This window comes from Manis pentadactyla, chromosome 10 (assembly GCF_030020395.1).
Source record: "Manis pentadactyla isolate mManPen7 chromosome 10, mManPen7.hap1, whole genome shotgun sequence".
Lineage (NCBI taxonomy): Eukaryota > Metazoa > Chordata > Mammalia > Pholidota > Manidae > Manis > Manis pentadactyla.
The window spans coordinates 94,708,176-94,724,214 of NC_080028.1; the positions used below are offsets into that span (position 1 = coordinate 94,708,176).

Sequence of the window (16,039 nt, forward strand, 5' to 3'; positions counted from 1 at the left end):
AACATCCAGATGGAAGAGATGCCTGGGCAGGGTATGGGGAAGGGGTGCAGAACTTCCATGCCCTGTCCGGGTGTGCCACTCTTGCAGCACCTCCATGTACTCACCAACCTGAAGCTCTCTAAAACCCATCCTTTGGGGTTTTTGTGGAAGCCTCATTATATAGGTGTCCTTGATTAAATCATTGGCCACTGGGGAATTGATTCACTCCCCAGAGGTCAGGGCTGGGACTGAAAGGTCCAACCCTCTCACCACAAGATTCCCTTGGCCACCAGTCCCATCCCTAGGGAGTTTTCCAAAAGTCACTTTATTACCATGAACTCCAGGGTGGTTGAAACGGTCCAGTTGTAAATAACAGAAAACACATTTATCGCTCTTATCACTCAGGAAATTACAAGAGTTTTCGGAGAGTGCCAGAAACAGGGCAAAGACCTAATAATATTTATTTCTTATTACAGATCACAGTATCATAGACAGTATCCAGCCTGATTGTACTAACACTGTTTTCTTCTTTTATTGATTTTTTTATCCTTCCATAAATTTTCTGTTAGGCAAGTTTAAGTAGAAAGGCAAATCAAAGAAAAATATTAAGGAAGTAAGAGTAGAGGTGGTTTTAGATACTTAACAAAGGGTGGTGAAGATGTGACTGGGTAAGGATACCACTGTCTCCTCAAGACAGAATTTCCTATCATTCCTACAACCAGCTTAGGTTCTTGAGTTTACTATTTTACCTCAGACTCAGACTCCAGAGCCTAGAGGCCAATTTGAGGGGTCTCCCAGGCCAGATCTGTGCTTAGAGAGCCCAAGGACACAGCCCTGCCCTTGGGGGGCTCCCTGAATTCCACAAGGAGCAGGTCTCAGGTGCACATGGCCACATTCAGGCCGGAATTCTCCAGTTGAGTGGGGACTATTCAGGTTGCTCCTGTTCTGGTTTCAACAGCAGGTCTCTCTCCTGGGAAAGTTATAGTCCTCCAACATGAAAGCAGATACAGGGAATACAGTTCTTACACCCTTAACAAGGCATTGGTTTTACATTTTACAAAACTCAGTGAATCTTTACTGAGGCCCTGCTATGTCCCAGATAGCTCCGAATGAAATCAATGAAGTCCCCGTGCTCAGCAAGCTTGCAGTCCAGTGCAGGGTACAGCCGGGCCAGACCCTTAACCCCGTCTGTCTCAGTTTTCTCAATAGCTAAATGGAGCCATTGAGGCCAGTCTCACCGGACTGTTGTGAGTATCAAATGAGGGATGTTTATGATGTCACCTAGCACTGTTCTGGCACATGGTAGCTGCTGAGTGTCTGTGTGAGAAAGCATCTCGGACCGAGCACTGTGTGAGGCACCAAGAATCCCAAGGTGGCATTTACAGCTTACCCTTGAACAACAGGGATTAGAGGCACTGACTCCTCAAGTTGTTGAAAATCCATATCTAACTTTGACTCCCCCCAAAACTTTACTACTAATAGCCTTACCAAAAACGTAGCCAGTTAACACATAGTTTATATATTACATGTATAATATACTGTATTCCTATAATAAAGTAAGCGAGAGAAAAGAAAATGCTTTTCAGTCACAAATCTCTGAAAAGTTTTCCAGTGTATTCATTGAAAAAAAAATCTGCATATATGTGGACCTACGCAGCTCAAACCCATGTTGTTCAGGGTCAGGTGTACATTCAAGAAGCTGAGAAGTGAAGGCATTGAAAGGCACTTTTAAAAAATGATTTGTAAAGCATCTTATGATGCTGATGGACAGTGACTGTAATGGGGTATGTGGTGGGGACTTGGGAGGAATCTATTAACCACAATGTTGCTCATGTGATTATATACCAATGATACCTTAATAAAAAAAATGGTTTGAGAAATGCAGTCATGTGCAATATCTAATCAGAGCCTCTTTGCAACAGCCCTGTGTGCTTGGCCTTGGGGCAGCCTCATTGCTCATCAGGGAGAGGCTGGGAGGCTGGGAATTTGCAGGGCCTGGCTCAGAAACAGAAACACAGGCTTGGGGAACTCTAAGAAGGAATTCTTCCTGGTGGAGGAATCAGGGAGATGAGCTGGGGGACATGGTGTTGAGCAGGTGCTTGAAGGCTGTGCCACACCCTGAGGCTTTCAGAGGAAGTACAGGAGGCTGGGTGGGTGAGTGGGAATCCAGCACCTTCCAGCCAGGGCTGATGGAGGTGCATTCCAGTGTTAGAAGGCATTTTGGTGAACAAGTATGATTCTCAAGATGCAGGGACCAGTCTCCAAGTCCCAGTTCACAGTCGCTCTGTTTCCTTATCTGTAAAATGGAGGTGTCTGTCCTTTCCCCTCCCAACCCCATTCCTGCCCTGAGTGAGGACATGGGACTGCCATTCTCCCCGTCACTTCTCTGGCCTTGCAGGAGGACTTGATATAAAAGCTGTAGACAGGGAGCACTTGCATTTTGTAGATTCTAATTATTTCTCTTTGCCAGGATGCTGGAACCATAGTTCCCTCTTCATAATCATAAAAATTTAACCTTGTATGTACAGTGACTTACACCACTCTACAAATGCCTTTCTCATCCCTCAGTCTGTTGTGTTGAGTACTTGCTGTGGCCAGGGGCCTTATGCAGGCACACTTCAGGGCCAACATTCACAGTGCAGTGGCCAAGTTCTGGCCCTAAGATTGGGTGAGTAAGGTTTGCATCCTGGCTGTGCAGTGCTTGCCATTATTTACTCTCTTGAACAAAGTCCTTGTCCTCGCCTGTCAGCTAGAGATAATAATAGCTCTCATGTCATCAGGTTATAAAAATTAAATGACATAATCCATCACAGAGCTTTTGCCCAGGTCCTGGTGCATGGTATGTGTTTACCTTAAATGGTATGTATGATTATTTTTATCCTTATTACTAATAGCATCTCCAGGCTGACAAGAGCCCTTCAAGGCAGGCATTATAACCCCATTTCGTAAATGAGGAAACTGAGGTGCTAGTAACTGAGGAGTTTGCCAATGGCCCCCTCACGTCTTAAGTAGCAGAACCGGCTTTTGAACCCAAGTCTACAAACTCTACAACCTGTGTCTTCCCTGCTTTACCAGGCTACCTTCATTCTCTTAAGATACTGCTAATCTCCCCATTTCAAAGGTGAGAAAAGTGAGACTCAGCGAAGTCCTTTGGCTGACGTAACTGTGCCACCAGCCTGGACCTTCTCCTGTAACTCCTGCATCAGTCTCCCTGACCACATATGTTTTCAGTGTGCACCAGTGATTTCTGCCACAGCACAGAGCTTCCTTCACCCACCAGGTCAGTGGGGAGTGATAGGGCTTATACATGGCCTGGGGCTGTGTCAGGAATTCTCACCATCATGGCGGGTGACTTTTAGTTGCCGTGTTAGGTCTTTTAAGGCCTCAGCCACCTGGGATGCTGTGTCCAAACCTTTGGGCATGGATAGTTTTTTAAAAAACCAAGCCAGTGGGACAAACCATGTCTAACCAGCAAGCAGAGAATGGCATAGAGGCACAGGCCTTATATCTGCAGTCCCTCCTGGCTGACCCCGACTTGTGAATGCAGGGGATCCAGAAAGAGCCTCTGGGGCCTTCACCCCCTGTCCAGATTTGACTTTCAGACCCTCAGGAGCCTGGATGCTTCTGTTGCCACAGCCCACAAATGACTAATAACACCACCCGTGGGCCCTTCCAGAGCCTGGAGCCTGCTCTCAGGGCCCAGACCAGCACCCATCCAGGAAGGCGCTTCAGGCAGTCCTTGCCCTCGTGGGCCGTGATGGGTGAGGGTCTGATACACCAAGCAGAGTAGGCTTTGCCCTGACTCCTCCTGGACAGAGTTCCAGCTCAGGAGCAACACTTCAGGGCTGGAATGTTGACAGGGAAGCAGGCAAAGCCCATGGAGGTTCCTTGGGCGCTTGGGGTGGCATGGACGTGAGAGTGATGTTGAAAATCCTGGTTAGCATCCTTGGGTACACTGAGTCAGGCAAACATCTACATAATACTTTGTGCCAAGCCACATCAGTAAAGTGGAGCCATTGCCTTCCAGTCACAGGAAAGGCAGCCATGTGAACAGGGAAGCAGTGAAGAAAGCAGGGGGACCCAGGAGGCGGGGCCGACTCTGCCTCGGGCTTGGGGAAAGGCTGTAGCAAGGAGGCAAGGTCCAGGGCAAGTCTGTAAGTGGAGGGGCTGTTTGGCAGCTGCAGTGGCCGACTTGAGGCCCAGTGGGAGAAGGTCACGTGACGTGTCGCGGTGACAGTGCTAGTTTGGTGGGATCGTGAGGGTTTATGTTTAGGATGCTGTGGGGCGGCAGGTTGAATCCCGATTGGAGGGTGTCTGGAAATGAGTGAAGTAATTGGACCCAGTTTCAGAAGGGCCCCACATGGGCTGCGTGTAAGCTAGGTGGAAGGTGGAGGGTGGAGGGCAGTGGGCAGGCAGGAGACAGGCAAGGGGGCAGCTCAGCAGGTGGTCCCAAGAGAGGATCCAGCCTAGAAGAGTCCCGAGGGGCAGGTACTATGAAGGCATGGTTGATGGGGCGCGAGGGCCAGGTTGGGTGTGGAGAACCGGGCGGGACAGCTGCAGGTGGTGCTGAGCAAGTTGTGCAGGCTCAGGAACAGGTGTGGGAAGGAGAAGCATTTTCCAATGGGGAGTTTGAGGATTTCCTTGGAATAGCTGGGCAGGGTGAGGGGTGGAGCACAACCTGAACTGAAGAGATTTGGACCCCTTTGCAAGCGGTGGCGGTCGGGGGTAACTAGGGAAAAGAGAGGTCAAGACTATGAGAAGGAAGACAGTTGTTTCTAAGGCTGAGGACAGAGTGAGGCCTCTGCCAGCTCCTGCCTCTGGGCCATGGTCCTCAGGCTGGCCGGAGAGATGTGGGACCGGAGTGCTTAGAGGGAGGCGAGCTCCAGGAGGCCACCTGTTTTTGTTTGTAAACTTTTTCCTGAAGTATGTGGCACACACACATAAAAGTACACAGATCCTAGGGCCCAGTTTGATTATTTGTCACAAAATGAACATGAGCATCCACGTCAAGAAACAGAGCCTCTGACCCCCCCATTCACACCACCCCCAGCTCACTGCTTTCCTGACTTCTCGTGACACACAGATAAGTGTGATGCAGATGGCTTACATCTCCTGGCACAGATGAGTGTGACCCAGATGACCCATATTCTGGGTCACAGGGCGTGCACTCAGGTGCATCCACGTGTGTGGAGGTGGGTTCTTCGGCTCTCAGTCCCGCAGTGGCCCGTTGTGTGACGAGGCCACAATTTGTTCATCCCAGTGATGTGGACACTTAAATTGTTCTCATCTGGAGTGCTCTCACAGAGTGCTGCAATGAATATTATAGTATGCAATTGGGTTCCCATGTGGACATACGTCTGCTAGGTGTATGTGTGTCACCAGGAAGGTTTGTGCTCCCTCTGCTCTGTATCAGCGTACGGTCCCACGCCCAGCCTGTTCCCATCCTTGCTAATGCTTACTTTTGTCAACTTTTTAATTTTAGCCATTCTGATGGGTATGTGGTGGTGTCCTGTTTTAATTTGCATTTCTCTGATGGCAGTGACCTTTTCATATGCTTGTTGGCATTTAGATTATCTTTTGTGAAGGTCTGTCTGTTCAAGACTTTCCCATTTTTTTTCTACTGGGCTGTAAGCCACCTTGTTGATTATTCAGGGTTCTTTACATTCTAGATACATGCCCTTTGTTAGATAAATGAATTGGAAATATGTCCTTTTCGTAACTTGCCCTTGTACTCTATTAATAGTGTCTATTGGTCATCAGAAGTTCTTAATCATCAAGAGATACTGTCAGTCCAACTTGTTAAATTAGGCTAATTTGTTCACCTTTTCATTGACCTTACTTCCTCTTTCGTAATCAATGTCTCCGAGTCCACTGTGCGAAATCTTTACTTATCTGAAGGTCACAAAGATGTTCTTCTATGTTTTATTGTACACACCTCGCCGCTATAGCTCTTAACCTTGGATCTTCCATCTCCCTGAAATTGTCTTGGCATTGGCAAAGATGTGTGGCACTTCAAGCTTCACTTTCTCTTTTGGGTATCTACCCGACCCAGCAGCAGCCATGGGAGGTTCTTCTTTTCCCCCTGTACTTGACCGTCCATGTGGGGGTTGATTTCTAAATTCTTTGTTCTGTTCTATTGGTCTGTTTTCTACCCTTTCACCAATACAACACTGTTCTATTTTCTATAATTTTATAGTTACTCTTGTCTTGATATCTGGCAGGGTAAGTCCTCCGGCTTTGTTCTAAGATTCTCTTGGCTTTTTTGAGCTCTTGACATTGCCGTGTAACTTCTAGAATCAGCTTGTCAATTAGAAAAAAAAAAAAGCCTGCTGGGAGTTTAGTTGGGATTGGAGCAAATGTACAAGTTAATTGGCATCTTAGAATATTGAGCCTTCTATTCCAGGACCGTGGTTTCATGCCCCAGGGGAGGTCTTTTGAACTGTTTGCAGAAGCAATTAAAGAGTTGATAAAGATGAGCAGTTATAAAGAGCACATTCTCATAATAATAATTATAAATAATAAAAATAATAATTATTATTCTAAAAGTTGACTCTTTCCTGTCTATTCCCACTCAGTCCTCAGTGTTGACACAGCTCATACCTGTGGACAGAGCACATTTTTAAATTAGAACGTTGAAAAGGCTGAAGTTTCACATAAAACCCAGACTTATAGCTTCTTTTGAAAAAAAAACAACAGAGGATTTGGCTAGAGAAGGCCCACAGTGATGCCTGCCAGCAAAGGCTGGAGCTGAGCAAGGCCACCTTCCCACGCATGTGGGCGTGCACCACAGCCTCTGAGCCGCAGCCAGCCCAGGCTGCTGTTCCTCTGCTCTGCTCATGGCCACATCCCTGTAGTGGCCCCCTGCACCTCGGCTTCACTTGGGGCACCTAAGCATTGCTTTAAAGAAGAACAAAGCTTTTTATAATGTCACATTTCAAATAAATACCAGTGCATAGAAGAGTGAATGCACCCATCCCCCGTGCTAGCCATGGTCCTCTGCAGCCAACTTGTTTCCTTCCCCCTCCCTGCTGCTCCTGTATTACTTAGAGCAATCATATAATTTCATAATAAATCATACTTCATATGAATTATGAATGAAGAAATCATGTGGTTCATAGGAAACTGGAAATATTTCCTATGAAATTATCTACAGAAATGAAAACACTCCAATCATCTAGAATTGAAGGACTCCCCTTTTTAGGGGTCATCCTCACCCTCCTGAAGGTCAGTAGTGAGCTTCAGGATCGCCACGCACTCAGTCAAGAGCACTTGTTCATAGTTCCCTGCTCAAGTGATAAATTTTTTTAAACATTTTTTTTAAATTCAGGGTCTAAACCAGACCCATAAATTGCTACTGATTAGTAAGTCATATAGTTTTTCTCTTTCAATGAGGGGTCAGGTATATTGAGGTATAATTTACATGCAGCAAAATTCACCTTTTTTAAGTCTACAGTTTGATGAGTCTGACAGAGGTATGCAGTGTAACCTGTGTTACAATCAAGTTATAGAACATTCTGTCTCCCCAAAAAGATCCCCCCATGTCCCTTTTCAGTCAGGAACCCCCAGCCCTCACCTGTAGCCACTCATCTTAGTCCTGTCCCTGTAGTTTTGCCTTTTCCAGAATGCCATGCAAAAGGAAGTAGGTAGCTGCAGCCTTTTGAGCCTGGTTTTTTCTCCTTAGCATAAAGTGGAGTTTCTTACTTCAGAGTTCCCCTTCCAGCCCTGCTTCTTCCTTGCAGCATTTTTGCTGAAGAAACCAGGTCATTTATTTCACAGTTTCCCACAGTTTGGATTTTGCTGATTGCATCCCTCTGGGGGTGGCTTCTGAAAAACCACAAAAGAGCTCATTGCTGGCATGACCTTTATTCAGGAGCTTGCTTCCAACAGAAGGGAACAGGAAGGCCCAGAGTCAAAGGCTGCTGGCGTCACTTCCATCCATCTTTATCTATTGAGTGCCGCCAGATGGAAAGTGAGCTAGACATCCCCCTCGGGCAGTTCGGGGTCACTATCTCTAGAGGGGTCCCCGGCTCTGCTGAATGTGAAAGTAGAATCTCAACTGAGTTTTACAAAGAGAAAAGCACACAGGAGACATGGGTGCTTGGACTGGAGGGGGGCAGCAGCCTCCCACCACCCATGGAAGCAGCCGGAAGGTGGGCTCAGGATGTGCACGCCCCCTCTGCAAGTGCAGGCCTGGGGCTGCCGGCCGCCGGCTGAGGGATGTCACCTGCTTCTCCTTCTGTCCTGTCTCCTGATGAGACTGAGTGGTTTTGCCATTCTGGCTAGCACCTGCACCTTCCCAGGGGGCCTGTCTGGGAAAGTGACGTGTAGCTGAGCACTGGGGCTCTGGCTCCATCTCTGCCAGGCATCAGGGCACAAGGACAGCAGTGACCTAAGGGCTCACATGCATTTGGGAGTGTTGAGGGTGGCACCGTGTTCCCAGGGGTTGTGGGAATGTGTGGGAGGGACACCCCTCCAATGGTGGGTGTGTTGGGATTTAACTGACCCTGAACTGAGTCTGGGAGGCTGAGTAGAAAGCTGGGAAAGGGTTGTGGTACAGAAGCTCAGGGCAGGGACAGGCAGAGCTTGCTCTGGGCAAGGCATGTCCTGGTAGATCCCAGGTCTAGGCCACTGAGAGAATTGGGAGTCACCCAGGGAGTTGGGGTCATGCAGGGAGCTGGGACAGAAGAGTCTGGGGAGATGGATTACCCAGGGCCTCTGGCCTTCCTCTGGGTTGGTTTTATCTGAGCCACAGGAAGGACTTTGAACCAGGGCAGGGTCCTGAGAGCAGCCTTGAAGAGCAGTTTGGAATGGATTGGAGGAAGGTCCAGAGGCAGTGATGGTGATGGGAATGGGTGCAGGCGGGGGTGGGGAGGAGGTGGGATAGGCCAGGGCCAGCAGTGCAGATAGAGAGGGTACAGAAGCAGGAGGTGCCCACAGTTCAGAAGGGACTCCCTGCCAGAGACCTCTAGAACATGATTCTCAGATCCCTGTTTTACAAATGACAAAGCTAATTTGAGGAGAGGTGAATGACTTACCCAAAGTTGAGAGTCCATAGCTGATAGCAGGATTTCAGCCCTGGGGTTCTCTTTCCATACTTTTGCCTCCTGCCTCCTAAACCCTGCCTCAGCCCTGTCTCTGCCCCTTCCTTCTGCCCCACTTTCTTTTCCCCTTTGTTTGCAGGCAATGGCAGAGCCACTTTGTCTGTCACAAGAGCCACATCATCCTAGGGTCAGAGGATGTGACTTTTTCTCTGTCACTGACTGGCGCATAGCCCTGAGCGATTCCTTGGCCTTCAGCCTCTCCCTGGGCTGTCCGCGCGGTGGCTCTCATCCTGCCTGACACTGAGTCACTGCTCGGTGGACTGTAGGGCTCCAGGGAGAGGCCAGAAAGCTGCCCTAGGTGCTGGGAGGGTGGTGGCCTGGGCCAGGGCACGCTGCAGAGTCCTGCTGTGTGTGGTGGTGAATATGTGCCAGAGGCCGTGCGGATAGGGGGCCCATAAGGAAACAGCAGCCCACTTGAGCCGCAGAGCACCCTAAAGGGTAGGTACCCAGGACTTCCGGGAAGGGCTGTGATGTATGCCATCCAGACCTGCCCAGGGGCTTCTGTGAGCTGTGCCTTGGCCAATGGACGGCCAGGGGAGGTGAGTGCCTGCTCCACCTGAGCCTCAGTCTCCCTAACTGTCAAATGGGGCTAGAAATCCTTACCCAGTGCACAGAATGGGGAGGATTAAATAAAATATAAAGCCCCTTGAATACTAACTGGCGTACAGCACGCATGCAGTAACTAGTCGTCCCCATCCCCTATTTTGTCTTTGACCCGTGGCCTCCCACACCTGCTTTAAGTTCCCAGCTGCCAAAGGCCAGCTGTCATGGGAAGTGGGGGCCTCACTGCCTCCTGCCCCAGCTGGCTTCCTGTTCTTGTGCCATCGGTGGAGAGAGCTGCTGTTTTTTATTTAAGCTCCACAGAACCATTTTGTTTTCACCAAAGGCAGCTTTTCCAAACTGTTAGCTTTCTGCCGCGGGGATGGGACAGCTTTGCCCATAGAGCAGTGCAGGCTGGCCTCATGGAGCCTTCTTCCCTCCCCATCCACCACCCACCACCCAGCCCCCACCCCCGTTGTGGGAGCCTCAAGGCCAAGGTCGTCCTGTTCTGCCCAGCCTGGCCCACAGCTCTGCCACCGTTGCATACTGTAGCTCAGTGCTTCTCCCCTCTGATCATGATGCATGTACCCTGGGCGTTGGAGAACTTGTCACCACACACAGGCTCTGGAAGGGAGCTGTTGAAAAGCAGCTGCCCCATGTGTCACCAAGGGCGGGGGAAAGTCCCAGAGGAAATCAGTTCCACTGTGCAAAAAATTAAATTTGAGTTGAAGTTTTCAGAAATCCTCCTGAGTGTTCCAGGGGACTGGAAACAAAGTGAGTCAGTGCTTTGTCCTCCCCCCTTTCATCTTTCCCATATGGCCAACTGCAGTTTGACTTCTGAAACCTCATCCAGAGAGACTCCTGCTACCAATCTAGGAGAGGAAAGCCCTAATTGGAACCTTTTGGACTGTGTTTCGGAGCTGCACGGCCCTGGGCTCCAAGCCTGGGCCAGCCGCTGCCTCTCCTCATGGCTGTTAGTACTCAGGCGCCTTTGCAGGCAGGGTTTCCCAGAGGAGACATCTCAGCAGCAAACACAGGGCCCACCTTTCCAGGGGCCCTGCCACACGACAGGAGGATAAGATGTGCCCTTTCCATAGCACGCACTGTGCTCCCAGGTGATGTGGGTTCAGTGTCTTAGGCTCTGCTGCCCACAGGTCCTCTTTGGGGAGGAAGATGGATCCCAGATCTAATCCGATAGGGTCCTGAGGCACCCTGGCAGAGGGATCATTGTGGCTTCCTTTATGGAGAAGCGGCCCTACATGGCAACCTGCACATGCTGCCTTCCGGGGTCTAGAAGTGCTTCATTCAGCTACTGACTTCCTTTTCTTTTTCTTTAATGGGAAAGGGGGAGGATGTGGGGAGAACTGGCTCTGATATAAACAGTTGCCAAGGAGACCCGAGTCAGGGTTGGAAAGGTTTTCTCCTTCCCTGGGTCCATACAGAAGGAGGGGGTGGGGGGTGTGCCCAAACGCAGGGGATCACGGGAGGCCTCGGCCCTGGGCCCTGATTCCTCCCTGCCGAAGCGCCAGATGTTGCTGCGCTTGCTGGCTTGTGGGACGCAGGCAGGCAGGGGCTCAGCAGAGGTTCCAAGAGGCCTGGGGTGTCAGGAGCACTTTCAGAGCCCACAGCCCACCAGCTCTGCCGAGAGGATGGACACAACCCAACTTCCTAGCTGTTGGCTCCCTGCCTGTTTCCAGGAATGAGCTGTAACCTGCCTTTTCCCTTGAGCCTTGGCATTGGGAGTGAGAAACTATGGGATGCGCGTACTCATCTCCGAGGGACGAGGCGCCCCTGAGAAGGTCAGTTCCAGACAGTGTCTCGGGTGGCAGATTGTGTGAATGCCCCTCAGCCAAGGGGCCACGTGGCGCCCAACCCAGGTGTGGACAGAACATCTTCGCAGGCAGGGCCCCCCTGGAGGCATGAAGAGGGTGCTGTTTAGAGCTGACCATTAGGGTCAGGGGCGGTCCCCAGGGCTTACCTGGATGTGCGCACCTCTGGCCCCTTTGGCCCTGGTTTGCAGGCTGCATTAACCTGCTTGAAGGAAGGGGTTTGGACCAGAAACCAGGAAGTCTGTCATCCCCAGCTCCTCTGTCTGTGGAACACCAGGTTCCGTGTGTAAATTCCTGTCGGCTGGGGAAGGCCAGCTGAGAGCACTCTGGGGTGGGCCCCCTTGGGCTGAGCAGGTGGACTTTGCAGTGAGAAGCAGGTCCTGCTGCTCTCAGGAGGGCCTGTGTGACCAGCAGGGACACCAGGAAGATGCATCAGGGCCTGCTCCATCTCCTCCGGTTTCTCTGCTCTCCCAGACCTTGGTCTGCCCAGGACTTGTGGATGCCACCCAGAGCCAAGGGGAGAGGGCGGGAGTGTTTCTCCTTCCCCAGGGGCTAAAGCTCATGAAGGCATCAGTGCTGGCCTTCTGACGTGCTCTTGGGAGACCCCTTCCTCCAGCGGCAGGGCGGTTGAGGACATCTTGCCCGCCCTCTGACGCTGGCAGCCAGACCTGCCTGGGGCGTACCTGTCCTCTCCCAGAGCCTCCAGCCAGGACTTCTGCCCGCCCGACTGGGAGGCCCTCCTCTCTCACGTACCCCTAGGCAGCCAGCATTGGGCTCCCACCAGCTGCACAGGCCTCATCCAGGAATCCCTTGGCTGCTAGTTTCCATGACATTCTCTCTGGGAAGCTGTTTTCTGTCCCTGAGAATAGAACCAGCTCTTCCGAGAGGCCTTTCCTAGTTTCTTCAGCCACAGTGCCTGCTCCCTGTGACAGGAGTGTCTGATCCTTCCATTTGGTCTTAGCACATGCCACCTTGTGCTACTGGGCATCTTTGAACTCACAGAGTGACCCAAACTGTTCTAGGAAACACCCTCTTTTTCCCTGCGAGTTAGCAGGGTCCGGGTGCTGTGCAAGAGGAAGGCAAGGAAGCCATGGTGCAGTGTTTTCAGTAAGAGAAGGCCAGGTCGTGAGAGGCCGCAACTTGTCCAGTCATAGGCCCATTTGGTGGCAGAACTAGGATTTGAACGCATCTCTGCTCCTTTTGTGCAGCCTCTCCCATCCTTCCCTGATTCCCTGTGGAGCTTGTCTTTCCCCAACCACATGCTCGGCCCTTGGAAGGTAGAAGCTGCCTCAGTCTCATCCCTGATGTTGGCACAGTGCCTGCCCTGCCCAGGCTGGCACGTCACTGTAGGTGGAGGGCAAGCAGCCCCACACTCACTGGGCCATGGGGGCACCTCTGGTCCTTTGTTTCAGCAAGTCTTCAAACCCACCGTCTTTAGACAGAGGACAGGTCTTCTTTGTCCCTTGAGAATGGACAGGAGTTGGCTTTTCACTGATGTCAGACCCTCTCAGGTGGGTAGGGGAGCCCTCAAAGGCCTTCTCAGACCACTTCTGCCAACCTTGTGCTGGCAGGGCACTTGGGACCGATAGCCCCAGAAGCCAGTAAAAACACCATGTGCCGAGTGTCTTGTGTTGTACTGATCGCAAAGAGATACAGGCAGCTCCCCGAAACCACTAAACCCAGGCCTCACACCGAGCAATGAAGCCACATAGAGTCCAGTGCCTGGACTGAGGCATGTGCTATATTAAAGACAGTGACAAATAAGCTCACCAATCGCGGGGCAGGGAAAGGTACTCCGAAGAGGAGCTGTATACATTGTGTCTTAAAGGATAAGTAGGAGTTGGGAAGGATTAGGGCAGGGGCCTTCTAGGCAAAGGCACAGAGGAGCCCAGGCAGAGCTAGTCTGTCAGTGGGGCCCAGAGCTGGCGAGGAGTAGGGGGATGGAGCAGTTCATTCTCTTATTTAGATTATCTTTTATGAGATGGAGTTCCACTGGAGCTAAGCTGTTCTAAGCTAAGAATATTATTAGCTTATTATCCTCACTGGAGCCTTCAAATTCTATCTGCATCCCCACACACCATTCCTAAACATAGAATATTATGTTTATTTTCTCCCTACAAGCATTACATGTTCATTGTATACAACAAAGGGTTGGGGGTTGGAAGTAGGAATTATCAGAAGTAAACAAACAAAACTCATGATTGCTCAACTCCAGAATAGCTCTTAACACATTCATGTAAATCCTTCTACACCTGCCTTTTTAAGTGTAACAGATCGTGTCATCCATGTTATAACCTGCTTTTCCCACTTAACAATATGTCAAGGACAGCCATCCACAGAATAATGATCTGCACTCTCCTGGTTGATGGTGAACAGGGTGCGTTGCGTCGTGTGGCACAGCATAATGTGTTCAGCTTCTCCCGTTTTAGACATTTTGAGTTGCCCCCTCCCCCTGCTTTTAAGACTATAAAATATATTTTTAATTATAAAAATAATGTGAAAAGCCAAACTTTTGGAAAATTACAGGAACCACCTCCCGTGTTACCGTAACCCTTAGACATTCTCTGTTAAGGTGCTTGTGTCTTTCTCCTCAGGCCCTTTTTCTACGAATAATTAAGAATGTATGTCTGTTTTTAAGGCCGCAGATGCTTGTTTTCCTCTTGCCAGTCCTACAAGATAGACTGGCAGAGGCTGAGGGTGCAGGGAGAGGCACCTGGGCGCGGCCATCCTCCAAGCTCCGCCTGGCCTTGCTCCTCATTCTAAGCCTCTACCAGAGCTGCTGCTGCGGGGCATCCGTGCGCAGCGGGCTGACAGCAGTTGAGAGACTGACAAAGCAGAGTTCTGTATAGGTGAATGCTCCAAAACCCTAGCCTAGCCCTTTCCAGGTGTCAGCTAAATGCTGTCAGTTTGCATTTTTTAATTGTGGTAGAATTCACATCCCTTGCAATTCATTTCAGCCGTTTAAAGGGTACACTTCCATGGCTTTTAGTACAGTCCCCATGTCACACCACCATACATACCACTGTCTAATTCAAAACATTTTCATCACCCCAAAGGGAAATGCTGTCCCCATTAATTGCTCATTCCGTGCACCCATGAGCACCACCAGTCTACCTTCTGTCTCTATGGATTTGTCTGTTGTGGATATTTTGTATAAATGGAAATTGTATGTAGTTCTGTACCTGCTTTTTTGCTCAAAATATTTCATCAGAACATTCGCCTGCGTTGCTGATATTTAGTCATCCATTTAAAATTTAAGTTTGATTTTACATTTAGTAGGTAATACATTCTCGTGACTCAGAACCCAAGAAGCACACAGTGGTAGAATTAACATCATCGCATACCTCGCAGTCTTCATCTCACGGTGCATTTCAGAGTGCTCAGGCAGACAGCTAACGCTCTAGTTTAGGCTGAACTTAACAGAGAGTAGCGAAGACATAACTGTTGGTGGCTGGGCATGGCCAGAAGTTGCACTTGCAGGTCAAGGTATCCAGATGCCAGGCCCCTGTGGATGTGGGTTGGAGCTGGGAAGAGAAGGAGGATGAGCCTAAGGGCCTCCATTTGTGCTCTTGCCCTGGTCCTGCTGATGCTAGGGCTGGGCCCACCCGAGGAATGCTGGGGTAACAGAGACTCTGCGGGGAGGGCCTGCTTTGAGCAGCTGGGCCATCACTGGGTGGGAAAGTCTGACCCAGAATTGGAAATTGGGCAAATCATGGCCACTCTGAAAAGGATTTGCCAAGTAAATGAAGACATGAGGGTGGAGGAGGCCAGCCTCAGCTAACTTTCAAAAAACTTGAAGAATACTCAATACCTGCCCACACACACCACTGCCATTCCTCTGTACCACAAGCTTTTGTGCGAGGACTTGGTGGCATCCTTTGTCCCCCCAAAGACCTTTTGTCCCATGTCTTGGCTGCCATCTGGCAGGGGAGGTGGCCAGGTGAGTGGCTGTCACTCCCTGCCCAGTGACAGTCACCAGTGATGGAGAGCCTGCCTCATGCCAGACACTGTGCTGGTCCTTTATATCCTTCTTCATTTGATCTTTGCAAAGAAACCTCTGAAGTGGGATTTGTTATTTCCATTTTCTAGTTGAGGAGCAGTGAAATCCTGGTTCAAGTTCACTCGGCTGCGAATTGGCAAGCTGGGAACAGCACCCAGGTCCGCTTGACTCCAGGGCCGCCTCCACTTTGTTGCCTCCCACGCCTGCCCGCGAGCCTTGGTAGTGGGAGAAAATGGGTTTTGGAAGCAAACTGTGTAAATATAAACATTTACTTGGAGTATAGTACGATCTTTACAGAAAGGTGCAAACCAGTGGATGAGTCTCACCGCGTGAACACATGACAGTCACCACCCAGATCAGGAAGCAGGTCACACCTACATCCCAGGAGACCCCATCCCTGCCCCACTGTCCTGACTCCTGTTCCCAGAGGTTAGTTTTGCCTGTTTGGGACTTTGTATATTAGAGTCCTACGTATATACTCTTAAATCTGGCTCCTTTCACTCAACACGCCTGTGAGAGTCAGTCACGTTAGTGTGTTGTGGTTCTTCTTCATGGCTGCAGTGGAGAATGTTCTCTCCTCTTGTGAGAGT

At 50.1% G+C, this 16,039-nt stretch overlaps 1 protein-coding gene and 1 long non-coding RNA gene across 2 annotated transcripts in view; one reads left to right on the top strand and one right to left on the bottom strand.

Moving 5' to 3' along the window:
- Positions 1-16,039, top strand: part of LOC118922550 (NADPH--cytochrome P450 reductase) — a 63,646-nt gene that overhangs the window by 33,697 nt on the left and 13,910 nt on the right. The gene's annotated exons all lie outside the window — the stretch shown is intronic.
- LOC130679165 (uncharacterized) lies at positions 7,827-10,231 on the bottom strand. Its single transcript, XR_008992197.1, has 2 exons — positions 8,204-10,231; positions 7,827-8,008 (listed from the first exon to the last, which is right to left on the bottom strand). It is a non-coding gene; the product is annotated as an uncharacterized LOC130679165 (long non-coding RNA).